The sequence below is a fragment of the Oncorhynchus mykiss genome, unplaced genomic scaffold, assembly GCF_013265735.2.
Source record: "Oncorhynchus mykiss isolate Arlee unplaced genomic scaffold, USDA_OmykA_1.1 un_scaffold_648, whole genome shotgun sequence".
Lineage (NCBI taxonomy): Eukaryota > Metazoa > Chordata > Actinopteri > Salmoniformes > Salmonidae > Oncorhynchus > Oncorhynchus mykiss.
Window position 1 is genome coordinate 15,307 of NW_023494095.1, and position 17,129 is coordinate 32,435.

At 43.4% G+C, this 17,129-nt stretch overlaps 14 non-coding genes across 14 annotated transcripts; all 14 read right to left on the reverse strand.

The window, feature by feature from the left end:
* Positions 1-450: 450 nt before the first annotated feature.
* Positions 451-592, reverse strand: LOC118960987. The gene has a single exon (XR_005048855.1). It is a non-coding gene; the product is annotated as a U4 spliceosomal RNA (small nuclear RNA).
* A 1,127-nt stretch (positions 593-1,719) lies between these two features.
* On the reverse strand, positions 1,720-1,861 carry LOC118960988. The gene has a single exon (XR_005048856.1). It is a non-coding gene; the product is annotated as a U4 spliceosomal RNA (small nuclear RNA).
* A 1,130-nt stretch (positions 1,862-2,991) lies between these two features.
* LOC118960980 lies at positions 2,992-3,134 on the reverse strand. Its single transcript, XR_005048848.1, has one exon. It is a non-coding gene; the product is annotated as a U4 spliceosomal RNA (small nuclear RNA).
* A 1,130-nt stretch (positions 3,135-4,264) lies between these two features.
* Positions 4,265-4,406, reverse strand: LOC118960989. Its single transcript, XR_005048857.1, has one exon. It is a non-coding gene; the product is annotated as a U4 spliceosomal RNA (small nuclear RNA).
* A 1,132-nt stretch (positions 4,407-5,538) lies between these two features.
* Positions 5,539-5,680, reverse strand: LOC118960990. The gene has a single exon (XR_005048858.1). It is a non-coding gene; the product is annotated as a U4 spliceosomal RNA (small nuclear RNA).
* Positions 5,681-6,810: 1,130 nt separating this feature from the next.
* LOC118960992 lies at positions 6,811-6,952 on the reverse strand. The gene has a single exon (XR_005048860.1). It is a non-coding gene; the product is annotated as a U4 spliceosomal RNA (small nuclear RNA).
* Positions 6,953-8,083: 1,131 nt separating this feature from the next.
* Positions 8,084-8,224, reverse strand: LOC118961008. Its single transcript, XR_005048876.1, has one exon. It is a non-coding gene; the product is annotated as a U4 spliceosomal RNA (small nuclear RNA).
* Positions 8,225-9,353: 1,129 nt separating this feature from the next.
* LOC118960993 lies at positions 9,354-9,495 on the reverse strand. The gene has a single exon (XR_005048861.1). It is a non-coding gene; the product is annotated as a U4 spliceosomal RNA (small nuclear RNA).
* Positions 9,496-10,625: 1,130 nt separating this feature from the next.
* Positions 10,626-10,767, reverse strand: LOC118961003. Its single transcript, XR_005048871.1, has one exon. It is a non-coding gene; the product is annotated as a U4 spliceosomal RNA (small nuclear RNA).
* A 1,130-nt stretch (positions 10,768-11,897) lies between these two features.
* LOC118960991 lies at positions 11,898-12,039 on the reverse strand. The gene has a single exon (XR_005048859.1). It is a non-coding gene; the product is annotated as a U4 spliceosomal RNA (small nuclear RNA).
* Positions 12,040-13,168: 1,129 nt separating this feature from the next.
* LOC118961002 lies at positions 13,169-13,310 on the reverse strand. Its single transcript, XR_005048870.1, has one exon. It is a non-coding gene; the product is annotated as a U4 spliceosomal RNA (small nuclear RNA).
* Positions 13,311-14,441: 1,131 nt separating this feature from the next.
* Positions 14,442-14,583, reverse strand: LOC118961012. Its single transcript, XR_005048880.1, has one exon. It is a non-coding gene; the product is annotated as a U4 spliceosomal RNA (small nuclear RNA).
* Positions 14,584-15,713: 1,130 nt separating this feature from the next.
* Positions 15,714-15,856, reverse strand: LOC118961009. Its single transcript, XR_005048877.1, has one exon. It is a non-coding gene; the product is annotated as a U4 spliceosomal RNA (small nuclear RNA).
* A 1,130-nt stretch (positions 15,857-16,986) lies between these two features.
* Positions 16,987-17,128, reverse strand: LOC118961013. Its single transcript, XR_005048881.1, has one exon. It is a non-coding gene; the product is annotated as a U4 spliceosomal RNA (small nuclear RNA).
* Between the last annotated feature and the right edge of the window lies 1 nt (position 17,129).

The window sequence follows — 17,129 nt, forward strand, 5'->3', positions numbered from 1 at the left end:
CAAGGTGGGGTACTTGTTCAATAGATGTTCCCTTTTTTCCTGGACAAAACCAATATCGAGAGCAAAGCACTTTGGGTAATCAGCACCGCTGGCTCAGCTGCAATGGGGGACGAACCCAAAACCTTTTCATGTAAATCTTGCCATAGCTGCCTCTAGAGGAGGCAAGACAAAGTGGGTCAAGTGGCTTTGGGTAACATACTACTTGCAACAATTCGAGGCAGTGTGGGGGCAAAGCTGAAACTGTGGGCCCAAACCCGCTGTTGCTGAGTTCATTCTCCCGAACCCTACTTCTGACACAGCATATACTACTGACACCTTTTTTCTGTTTCTACCTAGTTGCAAGATAATGTTCAACTGTCAGCTGAAGCATCAAAAAGGTTATATAATAAATGAGCTGGATGCAGCCCATGTTTGGTCTTGTCACTATCTTCTCTTTCACATGTATAGCAGTCTCACATGAGACTATCAAAAATTGCCAAGGCTGACTATATTTCAAGTCATCCCAAGCGGGGTATTGGGTTAAGTTTTCAACCAGCAATAATCACGCCTCAGATGGACTTCATAGGCTATGATATCGCCTCTGCGAAAGAATGATATATTACAGCTACTCAAACTGTTTACAGTGTTTTGCACAGCTTCTCCTTTAACGGTAACATTGTGTTTTAACATTGCAATGTCTAGCAGTTCGCCCCCTACCTACCACTTTGGTGGATTCTTGATGACATGTCATTCATGGCAAGGTGGGGTACTTATTCAATAGATGTTACCTTTTTCCAGTAGTAAAAAAACAATATCGAGAGCAAAGCATTTTGGGTAATCTGCACCACTGGCTCAGCTGCAATGGGTCGCAAACCCAAAACCTTTTCAACTCAACCTTGCCACCGCTGCCTCTAGTGGAAGTGTATAACGTGGCTAAGGGTACCTTACTTCTTGCAAGAATTAGAGGCAGTGTGGGGGCAAAACTGGAATTGTGGACCAATACCACCTGTTGCTGAACCTATTCTCCCAAGACTACTTCTGACTATATTTCATGTCGTTCCAATGTAAAGTTTTGGGTTAAGTTGTCACCCAACAATAACCACTCCTCGGATGGACCTCATAGGCTATGATAATGCCACTGCGATAGAATATCAGAAATCTGCTATTCAAACTGCTTGCAGTATCTCGCACAGCTTCTCGGCAAACTGTATTATTTTTTGTTACATTGGTATGTCTAGCAGTTCGCCCCCTACCTAACACTGGTGGATTCTCGATTACATGTAATTAATGGCAAGGTGGGGTACTTGTTCAATAGATGTTCCCTTTTTTCCTGGACAAAACCAATATCGAGAGCAAAGCACTTTGGGTAATCAGCACCGCTGGCTCAGCTGCAATGGGGGACAAACCCAAAACCTTTTCATGTAAATCTTGCCATAGCTGCCTCTAGAGGAGGCAAGACAAAGTGGGTCAAGTGGCTTTGGGTAACATACTACTTGCAACAATTCGAGGCAGTGTGGGGGCAAAGCTGAAACTGTGGGCCCAAACCCGCTGTTGCTGAGTTCATTCTCCCGAACCCTACTTCTGACACAGCATATACTACTGACACCTTTTTTCTGTTTCTACCTAGTTGCAAGATAATGTTCAACTGTCAGCTGAAGCATCAAAAGGTTATATAATAAATGAGCTGGATGCAGCCCATGTTTGGTCTTGTCACTATCTTCTCTTTCACATGTATAGCAGTCTCACATGAGACTATCAAAAATTGCCAAGGCTGACTATATTTCAAGTCATCCCAAGCGGGGTATTGGGTTAAGTTTTCAACCAGCAATAATCACGCCTCAGATGGACTTCATAGGCTATGATATCGCCTCTGCGAAAGAATGATATATTACAGCTACTCAAACTGTTTACAGTGTTTTGCACAGCTTCTCCTTTAACGGTAACATTGTGTTTTAACATTGCAATGTCTAGCAGTTCGCCCCCTACCTACCACTTTGGTGGATTCTTGATGACATGTCATTCATGGCAAGGTGGGGTACTTATTCAATAGATGTTACCTTTTTCCAGTAGTAAAAAAACAATATCGAGAGCAAAGCATTTTGGGTAATCTGCACCACTGGCTCAGCTGCAATGGGTCGCAAACCCAAAACCTTTTCAACTCAACCTTGCCACCGCTGCCTCTAGTGGAAGTGTATAACGTGGCTAAGGGTACCTTACTTCTTGCAAGAATTAGAGGCAGTGTGGGGGGCAAAACTGGAATTGTGGACCAATACCACCTGTTGCTGAACCTATTCTCCCCAAGACTACTTCTGACTATATTTCATGTCGTTCCAATGTAAAGTTTTGGGTTAAGTTGTCACCCAACAATAACCACTCCTCGGATGGACCTCATAGGCTATGATAATGCCACTGCGATAGAATATCAGAAATCTGCTATTCAAACTGCTTGCAGTATCTCGCACAGCTTCTCGGCAAACTGTATTATTTTTTGTTACATTGGTATGTCTAGCAGTTCGCCCCCTACCTAACACTGGTGGATTCTCGATTACATGTAATTAATGGCAAGGTGGGGTACTTGTTCAATAGATGTTCCCTTTTTTCCTGGACAAAACCAATATCGAGAGCAAAGCACTTTGGGTAATCAGCACCGCTGGCTCAGCTGCAATGGGGGACGAACCCAAAACCTTTTCATGTAAATCTTGCCATAGCTGCCTCTAGAGGAGGCAAGACAAAGTGGGTCAAGTGGCTTTGGGTAACATACTACTTGCAACAATTCGAGGCAGTGTGGGGGCAAAGCTGAAACTGTGGGCCCAAACCCGCTGTTGCTGAGTTCATTCTCCCGAACCCTACTTCTGACACAGCATATACTACTGACACCTTTTTTCTGTTTCTACCTAGTTGCAAGATAATGTTCAACTGTCAGCTGAAGCATCAAAAAGGTTATATAATAAATGAGCTGGATGCAGCCCATGTTTGGTCTTGTCACTATCTTCTCTTTCACATGTATAGCAGTCTCACATGAGACTATCAAAAATTGCCAAGGCTGACTATATTTCAAGTCATCCCAAGCGGGGTATTGGGGTTAAGTTTTCAACCAGCAATAATCACGCCTCAGATGGACTTCATAGGCTATGATATCGCCTCTGCGAAAGAATGATATATTACAGCTACTCAAACTGTTTACAGTGTTTTGCACAGCTTCTCCTTTAACGGTAACATTGTGTTTTAACATTGCAATGTCTAGCAGTTCGCCCCCTACCTACCACTTTGGTGGATTCTTGATGACATGTCATTCATGGCAAGGTGGGGTACTTATTCAATAGATGTTACCTTTTTCCAGTAGTAAAAAAAACAATATCGAGAGCAAAGCATTTTGGGTAATCTGCACCACTGGCTCAGCTGCAATGGGTCGCAAACCCAAAACCTTTTCAACTCAACCTTGCCACCGCTGCCTCTAGTGGAAGTGTATAACGTGGCTAAGGGTACCTTACTTCTTGCAAGAATTAGAGGCAGTGTGGGGGCAAAACTGGAATTGTGGACCAATACCACCTGTTGCTGAACCTATTCTCCCCAAGACTACTTCTGACTATATTTCATGTCGTTCCAATGTAAAGTTTTGGGTTAAGTTGTCACCCAACAATAACCACTCCTCGGATGGACCTCATAGGCTATGATAATGCCACTGCGATAGAATATCAGAAATCTGCTATTCAAACTGCTTGCAGTATCTCGCACAGCTTCTCGGCAAACTGTATTATTTTTTGTTACATTGGTATGTCTAGCAGTTCGCCCCCTACCTAACACTGGTGGATTCTCGATTACATGTAATTAATGGCAAGGTGGGGTACTTGTTCAATAGATGTTCCCTTTTTTCCTGGACAAAACCAATATCGAGAGCAAAGCACTTTGGGTAATCAGCACCGCTGGCTCAGCTGCAATGGGGGACGAACCCAAAACCTTTTCATGTAAATCTTGCCATAGCTGCCTCTAGAGGAGGCAAGACAAAGTGGGTCAAGTGGCTTTGGGTAACATACTACTTGCAACAATTCGAGGCAGTGTGGGGGCAAAGCTGAAACTGTGGGCCCAAACCCGCTGTTGCTGAGTTCATTCTCCCGAACCCTACTTCTGACACAGCATATACTACTGACACCTTTTTTCTGTTTCTACCTAGTTGCAAGATAATGTTCAACTGTCAGCTGAAGCATCAAAAAGGTTATATAATAAATGAGCTGGATGCAGCCCATGTTTGGTCTTGTCACTATCTTCTCTTTCACATGTATAGCAGTCTCACATGAGACTATCAAAAATTGCCAAGGCTGACTATATTTCAAGTCATCCCAAGCGGGGTATTGGGTTAAGTTTTCAACCAGCAATAATCACGCCTCAGATGGACTTCATAGGCTATGATATCGCCTCTGCGAAAGAATGATATATTACAGCTACTCAAAACTGTTTACAGTGTTTTGCACAGCTTCTCCTTTAACGGTAACATTGTGTTTTTAACATTGCAATGTCTAGCAGTTCGCCCCCTACCTACCACTTTGGTGGATTCTTGATGACATGTCATTCATGGCAAGGTGGGGTACTTATTCAATAGATGTTACCTTTTTCCAGTAGTAAAAAAAACAATATCGAGAGCAAAGCATTTTGGGTAATCTGCACCACTGGCTCAGCTGCAATGGGTCGCAAACCCAAAACCTTTTCAACTCAACCTTGCCACCGCTGCCTCTAGTGGAAGTGTATAACGTGGCTAAGGGTACCTTACTTCTTGCAAGAATTAGAGGCAGTGTGGGGGCAAAACTGGAATTGTGGACCAATACCACCTGTTGCTGAACCTATTCTCCCCAAGACTACTTCTGACTATATTTCATGTCGTTCCAATGTAAAGTTTTGGGTTAAGTTGTCACCCAACAATAACCACTCCTCGGATGGACCTCATAGGCTATGATAATGCCACTGCGATAGAATATCAGAAATCTGCTATTCAAACTGCTTGCAGTATCTCGCACAGCTTCTCGGCAAACTGTATTATTTTTTGTTACATTGGTATGTCTAGCAGTTCGCCCCCTACCTAACACTGGTGGATTCTCGATTACATGTAATTAATGGCAAGGTGGGGTACTTGTTCAATAGATGTTCCCTTTTTTCCTGGACAAAACCAATATCGAGAGCAAAGCACTTTGGGTAATCAGCACCGCTGGCTCAGCTGCAATGGGGGACAAACCCAAAACCTTTTCATGTAAATCTTGCCATAGCTGCCTCTAGAGGAGGCAAGACAAAGTGGGTCAAGTGGCTTTGGGTAACATACTACTTGCAACAATTCGAGGCAGTGTGGGGGTAAAGCTGAAACTGTGGGCCCAAACCCGCTGTTGCTGAGTTCATTCTCCCGAACCCTACTTCTGACACAGCATATACTACTGACACCTTTTTTCTGTTTCTACCTAGTTGCAAGATAATGTTCAACTGTCAGCTGAAGCATCAAAAAGGTTATATAATAAATGAGCTGGATGCAGCCCATGTTTGGTCTTGTCACTATCTTCTCTTTCACATGTATAGCAGTCTCACATGAGACTATCAAAAATTGCCAAGGCTGACTATATTTCAAGTCATCCCAAGCGGGGTATTGGGTTAAGTTTTCAACCAGCAATAATCACGCCTCAGATGGACTTCATAGGCTATGATATCGCCTCTGCGAAAGAATGATATATTACAGCTACTCAAACTGTTTACAGTGTTTTGCACAGCTTCTCCTTTAACGGTAACATTGTGTTTTAACATTGCAATGTCTAGCAGTTCGCCCCCTACCTACCACTTTGGTGGATTCTTGATGACATGTCATTCATGGCAAGGTGGGGTACTTATTCAATAGATGTTACCTTTTTCCAGTAGTAAAAAAAACAATATCGAGAGCAAAGCATTTTGGGTAATCTGCACCACTGGCTCAGCTGCAATGGGTCGCAAACCCAAACCTTTTCAACTCAACCTTGCCACCGCTGCCTCTAGTGGAAGTGTATAACGTGGCTAAGGGTACCTTACTTCTTGCAAGAATTAGAGGCAGTGTGGGGGGCAAAACTGGAATTGTGGACCAATACCACCTGTTGCTGAACCTATTCTCCCCAAGACTACTTCTGACTATATTTCATGTCGTTCCAATGTAAAGTTTTGGGTTAAGTTGTCACCCAACAATAACCACTCCTCGGATGGACCTCATAGGCTATGATAATGCCACTGCGATAGAATATCAGAAATCTGCTATTCAAACTGCTTGCAGTATCTCGCACAGCTTCTCGGCAAACTGTATTATTTTTTGTTACATTGGTATGTCTAGCAGTTCGCCCCCTACCTAACACTGGTGGATTCTCGATTACATGTAATTAATGGCAAGGTGGGGTACTTGTTCAATAGATGTTCCCTTTTTTCCTGGACAAAACCAATATCGAGAGCAAAGCACTTTGGGTAATCAGCACCGCTGGCTCAGCTGCAATGGGGGACGAACCCAAAACCTTTTCATGTAAATCTTGCCATAGCTGCCTCTAGAGGAGGCAAGACAAAGTGGGTCAAGTGGCTTTGGGTAACATACTACTTGCAACAATTCGAGGCAGTGTGGGGGCAAAGCTGAAACTGTGGGCCCAAACCCGCTGTTGCTGAGTTCATTCTCCCGAACCCTACTTCTGACACAGCATATACTACTGACACCTTTTTTCTGTTTCTACCTAGTTGCAAGATAATGTTCAACTGTCAGCTGAAGCATCAAAAAGGTTATATAATAAATGAGCTGGATGCAGCCCATGTTTGGTCTTGTCACTATCTTCTCTTTCACATGTATAGCAGTCTCACATGAGACTATCAAAAATTGCCAAGGCTGACTATATTTCAAGTCATCCCAAGCGGGGTATTGGGTTAAGTTTTCAACCAGCAATAATCACGCCTCAGATGGACTTCATAGGCTATGATATCGCCTCTGCGAAAGAATGATATATTACAGCTACTCAAACTGTTTACAGTGTTTTGCACAGCTTCTCCTTTAACGGTAACATTGTGTTTTAACATTGCAATGTCTAGCAGTTCGCCCCCTACCTACCACTTTGGTGGATTCTTGATGACATGTCATTCATGGCAAGGTGGGGTACTTATTCAATAGATGTTACCTTTTTCCAGTAGTAAAAAAAACAATATCGAGAGCAAAGCATTTTGGGTAATCTGCACCACTGGCTCAGCTGCAATGGGTCGCAAACCCAAAACCTTTTCAACTCAACCTTGCCACCGCTGCCTCTAGTGGAAGTGTATAACGTGGCTAAGGGTACCTTACTTCTTGCAAGAATTAGAGGCAGTGTGGGGGCAAAACTGGAATTGTGGACCAATACCACCTGTTGCTGAACCTATTCTCCCCCAAGACTACTTCTGACTATATTTCATGTCGTTCCAATGTAAAGTTTTGGGTTAAGTTGTCACCCAACAATAACCACTCCTCGGATGGACCTCATAGGCTATGATAATGCCACTGCGATAGAATATCAGAAATCTGCTATTCAAACTGCTTGCAGTATCTCGCACAGCTTCTCGGCAAACTGTATTATTTTTTGTTACATTGGTATGTCTAGCAGTTCGCCCCCTACCTAACACTGGTGGATTCTCGATTACATGTAATTAATGGCAAGGTGGGGTACTTGTTCAATAGATGTTCCCTTTTTTCCTGGACAAAACCAATATCGAGAGCAAAGCACTTTGGGTAATCAGCACCGCTGGCTCAGCTGCAATGGGGGACAAACCCAAAACCTTTTCATGTAAATCTTGCCATAGCTGCCTCTAGAGGAGGCAAGACAAAGTGGGTCAAGTGGCTTTGGGTAACATACTACTTGCAACAATTCGAGGCAGTGTGGGGGTAAAGCTGAAACTGTGGGCCCAAACCCGCTGTTGCTGAGTTCATTCTCCCGAACCCTACTTCTGACACAGCATATACTACTGACACCTTTTTTCTGTTTCTACCTAGTTGCAAGATAATGTTCAACTGTCAGCTGAAGCATCAAAAAGGTTATATAATAAATGAGCTGGATGCAGCCCATGTTTGGTCTTGTCACTATCTTCTCTTTCACATGTATAGCAGTCTCACATGAGACTATCAAAATTGCCAAGGCTGACTATATTTCAAGTCATCCCAAGCGGGGTATTGGGTTAAGTTTTCAACCAGCAATAATCACGCCTCAGATGGACTTCATAGGCTATGATATCGCCTCTGCGAAAGAATGATATATTACAGCTACTCAAACTGTTTACAGTGTTTTGCACAGCTTCTCCTTTACGGTAACATTGTGTTTTAACATTGCAATGTCTAGCAGTTCGCCCCCTACCTACCACTTTGGTGGATTCTTGATGACATGTCATTCATGGCAAGGTGGGGTACTTATTCAATAGATGTTACCTTTTTCCAGTAGTAAAAAAAACAATATCGAGAGCAAAGCATTTTGGGTAATCTGCACCACTGGCTCAGCTGCAATGGGTCGCAAACCCAAAACCTTTTCAACTCAACCTTGCCACCGCTGCCTCTAGTGGAAGTGTATAACGTGGCTAAGGGTACCTTACTTCTTGCAAGAATTAGAGGCAGTGTGGGGGGCAAAACTGGAATTGTGGACCAATACCACCTGTTGCTGAACCTATTCTCCCCAAGACTACTTCTGACTATATTTCATGTCGTTCCAATGTAAAGTTTTGGGTTAAGTTGTCACCCAACAATAACCACTCCTCGGATGGACCTCATAGGCTATGATAATGCCACTGCGATAGAATATCAGAAATCTGCTATTCAAACTGCTTGCAGTATCTCGCACAGCTTCTCGGCAAACTGTATTATTTTTTGTTACATTGGTATGTCTAGCAGTTCGCCCCCTACCTAACACTGGTGGATTCTCGATTACATGTAATTAATGGCAAGGTGGGGTACTTGTTCAATAGATGTTCCCTTTTTTCCTGGACAAAACCAATATCGAGAGCAAAGCACTTGGGTAATCAGCACCGCTGGCTCAGCTGCAATGGGGGACGAACCCAAAACCTTTTCATGTAAATCTTGCCATAGCTGCCTCTAGAGGAGGCAAGACAAAGTGGGTCAAGTGGCTTTGGGTAACATACTACTTGCAACAATTCGAGGCAGTGTGGGGGCAAAGCTGAAACTGTGGGCCCAAACCCGCTGTTGCTGAGTTCATTCTCCCGAACCCTACTTCTGACACAGCATATACTACTGACACCTTTTTTCTGTTTCTACCTAGTTGCAAGATAATGTTCAACTGTCAGCTGAAGCATCAAAAAGGTTATATAATAAATGAGCTGGATGCAGCCCATGTTTGGTCTTGTCACTATCTTCTCTTTCACATGTATAGCAGTCTCACATGAGACTATCAAAAATTGCCAAGGCTGACTATATTTCAAGTCATCCCAAGCGGGGTATTGGGTTAAGTTTTCAACCAGCAATAATCACGCCTCAGATGGACTTCATAGGCTATGATATCGCCTCTGCGAAAGAATGATATATTACAGCTACTCAAACTGTTTACAGTGTTTTGCACAGCTTCTCCTTTAACGGTAACATTGTGTTTTAACATTGCAATGTCTAGCAGTTCGCCCCCTACCTACCACTTTGGTGGATTCTTGATGACATGTCATTCATGGCAAGGTGGGGTACTTATTCAATAGATGTTACCTTTATCCAGTAGTAAAAAAAACAATATCGAGAGCAAAGCATTTTGGGTAATCTGCACCACTGGCTCAGCTGCAATGGGTCGCAAACCCAAAACCTTTTCAACTCAACCTTGCCACCGCTGCCTCTAGTGGAAGTGTATAACGTGGCTAAGGGTACCTTACTTCTTGCAAGAATTAGAGGCAGTGTGGGGGCAAAACTGGAATTGTGGACCAATACCACCTGTTGCTGAACCTATTCTCCCCAAGACTACTTCTGACTATATTTCATGTCGTTCCAATGTAAAGTTTTGGGTTAAGTTGTCACCCAACAATAACCACTCCTCGGATGGACCTCATAGGCTATGATAATGCCACTGCGATAGAATATCAGAAATCTGCTATTCAAACTGCTTGCAGTATCTCGCACAGCTTCTCGGCAAACTGTATTATTTTTTGTTACATTGGTATGTCTAGCAGTTCGCCCCCTACCTAACACTGGTGGATTCTCGATTACATGTAATTAATGGCAAGGTGGGGTACTTGTTCAATAGATGTTCCCTTTTTTCCTGGACAAAACCAATATCGAGAGCAAAGCACTTTGGGTAATCAGCACCGCTGGCTCAGCTGCAATGGGGGACGAACCCAAAACCTTTTCATGTAAATCTTGCCATAGCTGCCTCTAGAGGAGGCAAGACAAAGTGGGTCAAGTGGCTTTCGGTAACATACTACTTGCAACAATTCGAGGCAGTGTGGGGGCAAAGCTGAAACTGTGGGCCCAAACCCGCTGTTGCTGAGTTCATTCTCCCGAACCCTACTTCTGACACAGCATATACTACTGACACCTTTTTTCTGTTTCTACCTAGTTGCAAGATAATGTTCAACTGTCAGCTGAAGCATCAAAAAGGTTATATAATAAATGAGCTGGATGCAGCCCATGTTTGGTCTTGTCACTATCTTCTCTTTCACATGTATAGCAGTCTCACATGAGACTATCAAAAATTGCCAAGGCTGACTATGTTTCAAGTCATCCCAAGCGGGGTATTGGGTTAAGTTTTCAACCAGCAATAATCACGCCTCAGATGGACTTCATAGGCTATGATATCGCCTCTGCGAAACACTGATATATTACAGCTACTCAAACTGTTTACAGTGTTTTGCACAGCTTCTCCTTTAACGGTAACATTGTGTTTTAACATTGCAATGTCTAGCAGTTCGCCCCCTACCTACCACTTTGGTGGATTCTTGATGACATGTCATTCATGGCAAGGTGGGGTACTTATTCAATAGATGTTACCTTTTTCCAGTAGTAAAAAAAACAATATCGAGAGCAAAGCATTTTGGGTAATCTGCACCACTGGCTCAGCTGCAATGGGTCGCAAACCCAAAACCTTTTCAACTCAACCTTGCCACCGCTGCCTCTAGTGGAAGTGTATAACGTGGCTAAGGGTACCTTACTTCTTGCAAGAATTAGAGGCAGTGTGGGGGCAAAACTGGAATTGTGGACCAATACCACCTGTTGCTGAACCTATTCTCCCCAAGACTACTTCTGACTATATTTCATGTCGTTCCAATGTAAAGTTTTGGGTTAAGTTGTCACCCAACAATAACCACTCCTCGGATGGACCTCATAGGCTATGATAATGCCACTGCGATAGAATATCAGAAATCTGCTTTTCAAACTGCTTGCAGTATCTCGCACAGCTTCTCGGCAAACTGTATTATTTTTTGTTACATTGGTATGTCTAGCAGTTCGCCCCCTACCTAACACTGGTGGATTCTCGATTACATGTAATTAATGGCAAGGTGGGGTACTTGTTCAATAGATGTTCCCTTTTTTCCTGGACAAAACCAATATCGAGAGCAAAGCACTTTGGGTAATCAGCACCGCTGGCTCAGCTGCAATGGGGGACGAACCCAAAACCTTTTCATGTAAATCTTGCCATAGCTGCCTCTAGAGGAGGCAAGACAAAGTGGGTCAAGTGGCTTTGGGTAACATACTACTTGCAACAATTCGAGGCAGTGTGGGGGCAAAGCTGAAACTGTGGGCCCAAACCCGCTGTTGCTGAGTTCATTCTCCCGAACCCTACTTCTGACACAGCATATACTACTGACACCTTTTTTCTGTTTCTACCTAGTTGCAAGATAATGTTCAACTGTCAGCTGAAGCATCAAAAAGGTTATATAATAAATGAGCTGGATGCAGCCCATGTTTGGTCTTGTCACTATCTTCTCTTTCACATGTATAGCAGTCTCACATGAGACTATCAAAAATTGCCAAGGCTGACTATGTTTCAAGTCATCCCAAGCGGGGTATTGGGTTAAGTTTTCAACCAGCAATAATCACGCCTCAGATGGACTTCATAGGCTATGATATCGCCTCTGCGAAAGAATGATATATTACAGCTACTCAAACTGTTTACAGTGTTTTGCACAGCTTCTCCTTTAACGGTAACATTGTGTTTTAACATTGCAATGTCTAGCAGTTCGCCCCCTACCTACCACTTTGGTGGATTCTTGATGACATGTCATTCATGGCAAGGTGGGGTACTTATTCAATAGATGTTACCTTTTTCCAGTAGTAAAAAAAACAATATCGAGAGCAAAGCATTTTGGGTAATCTGCACCACTGGCTCAGCTGCAATGGGTCGCAAACCCAAAACCTTTTCAACTCAACCTTGCCACCGCTGCCTCTAGTGGAAGTGTATAACGTGGCTAAGGGTACCTTACTTCTTGCAAGAATTAGAGGCAGTGTGGGGGCAAAACTGGAATTGTGGACCAATACCACCTGTTGCTGAACCTATTCTCCCCAAGACTACTTCTGACTATATTTCATGTCGTTCCAATGTAAAGTTTTGGGTTAAGTTGTCACCCAACAATAACCACTCCTCGGATGGACCTCATAGGCTATGATAATGCCACTGCGATAGAATATCAGAAATCTGCTATTCAAACTGCTTGCAGTATCTCGCACAGCTTCTCGGCAAACTGTATTATTTTTTGTTACATTGGTATGTCTAGCAGTTCGCCCCCTACCTAACACTGGTGGATTCTCGATTACATGTAATTAATGGCAAGGTGGGGTACTTGTTCAATAGATGTTCCCTTTTTTCCTGGACAAAACCAATATCGAGAGCAAGGCACTTTGGGTAATCAGCACCGCTGGCTCAGCTGCAATGGGGGACGAACCAAAACCTTTTCATGTAAATCTTGCCATAGCTGCCTCTAGAGGAGGCAAGACAAAGTGGGTCAAGTGGCTTTGGGTAACATACTACTTGCAACAATTCGAGGCAGTGTGGGGGCAAAGCTGAAACTGTGGGCCCAAACCCGCTGTTGCTGAGTTCATTCTCCCGAACCCTACTTCTGACACAGCATATACTACTGACACCTTTTTTCTGTTTCTACCTAGTCGCAAGATAATGTTCAACTGTCAGCTGAAGCATCAAAAAGGTTATATAATAAATGAGCTGGATGCAGCCCATGTTTGGTCTTGTCACTATCTTCTCTTTCACATGTATAGCAGTCTCACATGAGACTATCAAAAATTGCCAAGGCTGACTATGTTTCAAGTCATCCCAAGCGGGGTATTGGGTTAAGTTTTCAACCAGCAATAATCACGCCTCAGATGGACTTCATAGGCTATGATATCGCCTCTGCGAAAGAATGATATATTACAGCTACTCAAACTGTTTACAGTGTTTTGCACAGCTTCTCCTTTAACGGTAACATTGTGTTTTAACATTGCAATGTCTAGCAGTTCGCCCCCCTACCTACCACTTTGGTGGATTCTTGATGACATGTCATTCATGGCAAGGTGGGGTACTTATTCAATAGATGTTACCTTTTTCCAGTAGTAAAAAAAACAATATCGAGAGCAAAGCATTTTGGGTAATCTGCACCACTGGCTCAGCTGCAATGGGTCGCAAACCCAAAACCTTTTCAACTCAACCTTGCCACCGCTGCCTCTAGTGGAAGTGTATAACGTGGCTAAGGGTACCTTACTTCTTGCAAGAATTAGAGGCAGTGTGGGGGCAAAACTGGAATTGTGGACCAATACCACCTGTTGCTGAACCTATTCTCCCCAAGACTACTTCTGACTATATTTCATGTCGTTCCAATGTAAAGTTTTGGGTTAAGTTGTCACCCAACAATAACCACTCCTCGGATGGACCTCATAGGCTATGATAATGCCACTGCGATAGAATATCAGAAATCTGCTATTCAAACTGCTTGCAGTATCTCGCACAGCTTCTCGGCAAACTGTATTATTTTTTGTTACATTGGTATGTCTAGCAGTTCGCCCCCTACCTAACATTGGTGGATTCTCGATTACATGTAATTAATGGCAAGGTGGGGTACTTGTTCAATAGATGTTCCCTTTTTTCCTGGACAAAACCAATATCGAGAGCAAAGCACTTTGGGTAATCAGCACCGCTGGCTCAGCTGCAATGGGGGACGAACCCAAAACCTTTTCATGTAAATCTTGCCATAGCTGCCTCTAGAGGAGGCAAGACAAAGTGGGTCAAGTGGCTTTGGGTAACATACTACTTGCAACAATTCGAGGCAGTGTGGGGGCAAAGCTGAAACTGTGGGCCCAAACCCGCTGTTGCTGAGTTCATTCTCCCGAACCCTACTTCTGACACAGCATATACTACTGACACCTTTTTTCTGTTTCTACCTAGTTGCAAGATAATGTTCAACTGTCAGCTGAAGCATCAAAAAGGTTATATAATAAATGAGCTGGATGCAGCCCATGTTTGGTCTTGTCACTATCTTCTCTTTCACATGTATAGCAGTCTCACATGAGACTATCAAAAATTGCCAAGGCTGACTATGTTTCAAGTCATCCCAAGCGGGGTATTGGGTTAAGTTTTCAACCAGCAATAATCACGCCTCAGATGGACTTCATAGGCTATGATATCGCCTCTGCGAAAGAATGATATATTACAGCTACTCAAACTGTTTACAGTGTTTTGCACAGCTTCTCCTTTAACGGTAACATTGTGTTTTAACATTGCAATGTCTAGCAGTTCGCCCCCTACCTACCACTTTGGTGGATTCTTGATGACATGTCATTCATGGCAAGGTGGGGTACTTATTCAATAGATGTTACCTTTTTCCAGTAGTAAAAAAAACAATATCGAGAGCAAAGCATTTTGGGTAATCTGCACCACTGGCTCAGCTGCAATGGGTCGCAAACCCAAAACCTTTTCAACTCAACCTTGCCACCGCTGCCTCTAGTGGAAGTGTATAACGTGGCTAAGGGTACCTTACTTCTTGCAAGAATTAGAGGCAGTGTGGGGGCAAAACTGGAATTGTGGACCAATACCACCTGTTGCTGAACCTATTCTCCCCAAGACTACTTCTGACTATATTTCATGTCGTTCCAATGTAAAGTTTTGGGTTAAGTTGTCACCCAACAATAACCACTCCTCGGATGGACCTCATAGGCTATGATAATGCCACTGCGATAGAATATCAGAAATCTGCTATTCAAACTGCTTGCAGTATCTCGCACAGCTTCTCGGCAAACTGTATTATTTTTTGTTACATTGGTATGTCTAGCAGTTCGCCCCCTACCTAACACTGGTGGATTCTCGATTACATGTAATTAATGGCAAGGTGGGGTACTTGTTCAATAGATGTTCCCTTTTTTCCTGGACAAAACCAATATCGAGAGCAAAGCACTTTGGGTAATCAGCACCGCTGGCTCAGCTGCAATGGGGGACGAACCCAAAACCTTTTCATGTAAATCTTGCCATAGCTGCCTCTAGAGGAGGCAAGACAAAGTGGGTCAAGTGGCTTTGGGTAACATACTACTTGCAACAATTCGAGGCAGTGTGGGGGCAAAGCTGAAACTGTGGGCCCAAACCCGCTGTTGCTGAGTTCATTCTCCCGAACCCTACTTCTGACACAGCATATACTACTGACACCTTTTTTCTGTTTCTACCTAGTTGCAAGATAATGTTCAACTGTCAGCTGAAGCATCAAAAAGGTTATATAATAAATGAGCTGGATGCAGCCCATGTTTGGTCTTGTCACTATCTTCTCTTTCACATGTATAGCAGTCTCACATGAGGACTATCAAAAATTGCCAAGGCTGACTATGTTTCAAGTCATCCCAAGCGGGGTATTGGGTTAAGTTTTCAACCAGCAATAATCACGCCTCAGATGGACTTCATAGGCTATGATATCGCCTCTGCGAAAGAACGACATATTACAGCTACTCAAACTGTTTACAGTGTTTTGCACAGCTTCTCCTTTAACGGTAACATTGTGTTTTAACATTGCAATGTCTAGCAGTTCGCCCCCTACCTACCACTTTGGTGGATTCTTGATGACATGTCATTCATGGCAAGGTGGGGTACTTATTCAATAGATGTTACCTTTTTCCAGTAGTAAAAAAAACAATATCGAGAGCAAAGCATTTTGGGTAATCTGCACCACTGGCTCAGCTGCAATGGGTCGCAAACCCAAAACCTTTTCAACTCAACCTTGCCACCGCTGCCTCTAGTGGAAGTGTATAACGTGGCTAAGGGTACCTTACTTCTTGCAAGAATTAGAGGCAGTGTGGGGGCAAAACTGGAATTGTGGACCAATACCACCTGTTGCTGAACCTATTCTCCCCAAGACTACTTCTGACTATATTTCATGTCGTTCCAATGTAAAGTTTTGGGTTAAGTTGTCACCCAACAATAACCACTCCTCGGATGGACCTCATAGGCTATGATAATGCCACTGCGATAGAATATCAGAAATCTGCTATTCAAACTGCTTGCAGTATCTCGCACAGCTTCTCGGCAAACTGTATTATTTTTTGTTACATTGGTATGTCTAGCAGTTCGCCCCCTACCTAACACTGGTGGATTCTCGATTACATGTAATTAATGGCAAGGTGGGGTACTTGTTCAATAGATGTTCCCTTTTTTCCTGGACAAAACCAATATCGAGAGCAAAGCACTTTGGGTAATCAGCACCGCTGGCTCAGCTGCAATGGTGGACGAACCCAAAACCTTTTCATGTAAATCTTGCCATAGCTGCCTCTAGAGGAGGCAAGACAAAGTGGGTCAAGTGGCTTTGGGTAACATACTACTTGCAACAATTCGAGGCAGTGTGGGGGCAAAGCTGAAACTGTGGGCCCAAACCCGCTGTTGCTGAGTTCATTCTCCCGAACCCTACTTCTGACACAGCATATACTACTGACAACTTTTTTCTGTTTCTACCTAGTTGCAAGATAATGTTCAACTGTCAGCTGAAGCATCAAAAAGGTTATATAATAAATGAGCTGGATGCAGCCCATGTTTGGTCTTGTCACTATCTTCTCTTTCACATGTATAGCAGTCTCACATGAGACTATCAAAAATTGCCAAGGCTGACTATGTTTCAAGTCATCCCAAGCGGGGTATTGGGTTAAGTTTTCAACCAGCAATAATCACGCCTCAGATGGACTTCATAGGCTATGATATCGCCTCTGCGAAAGAATG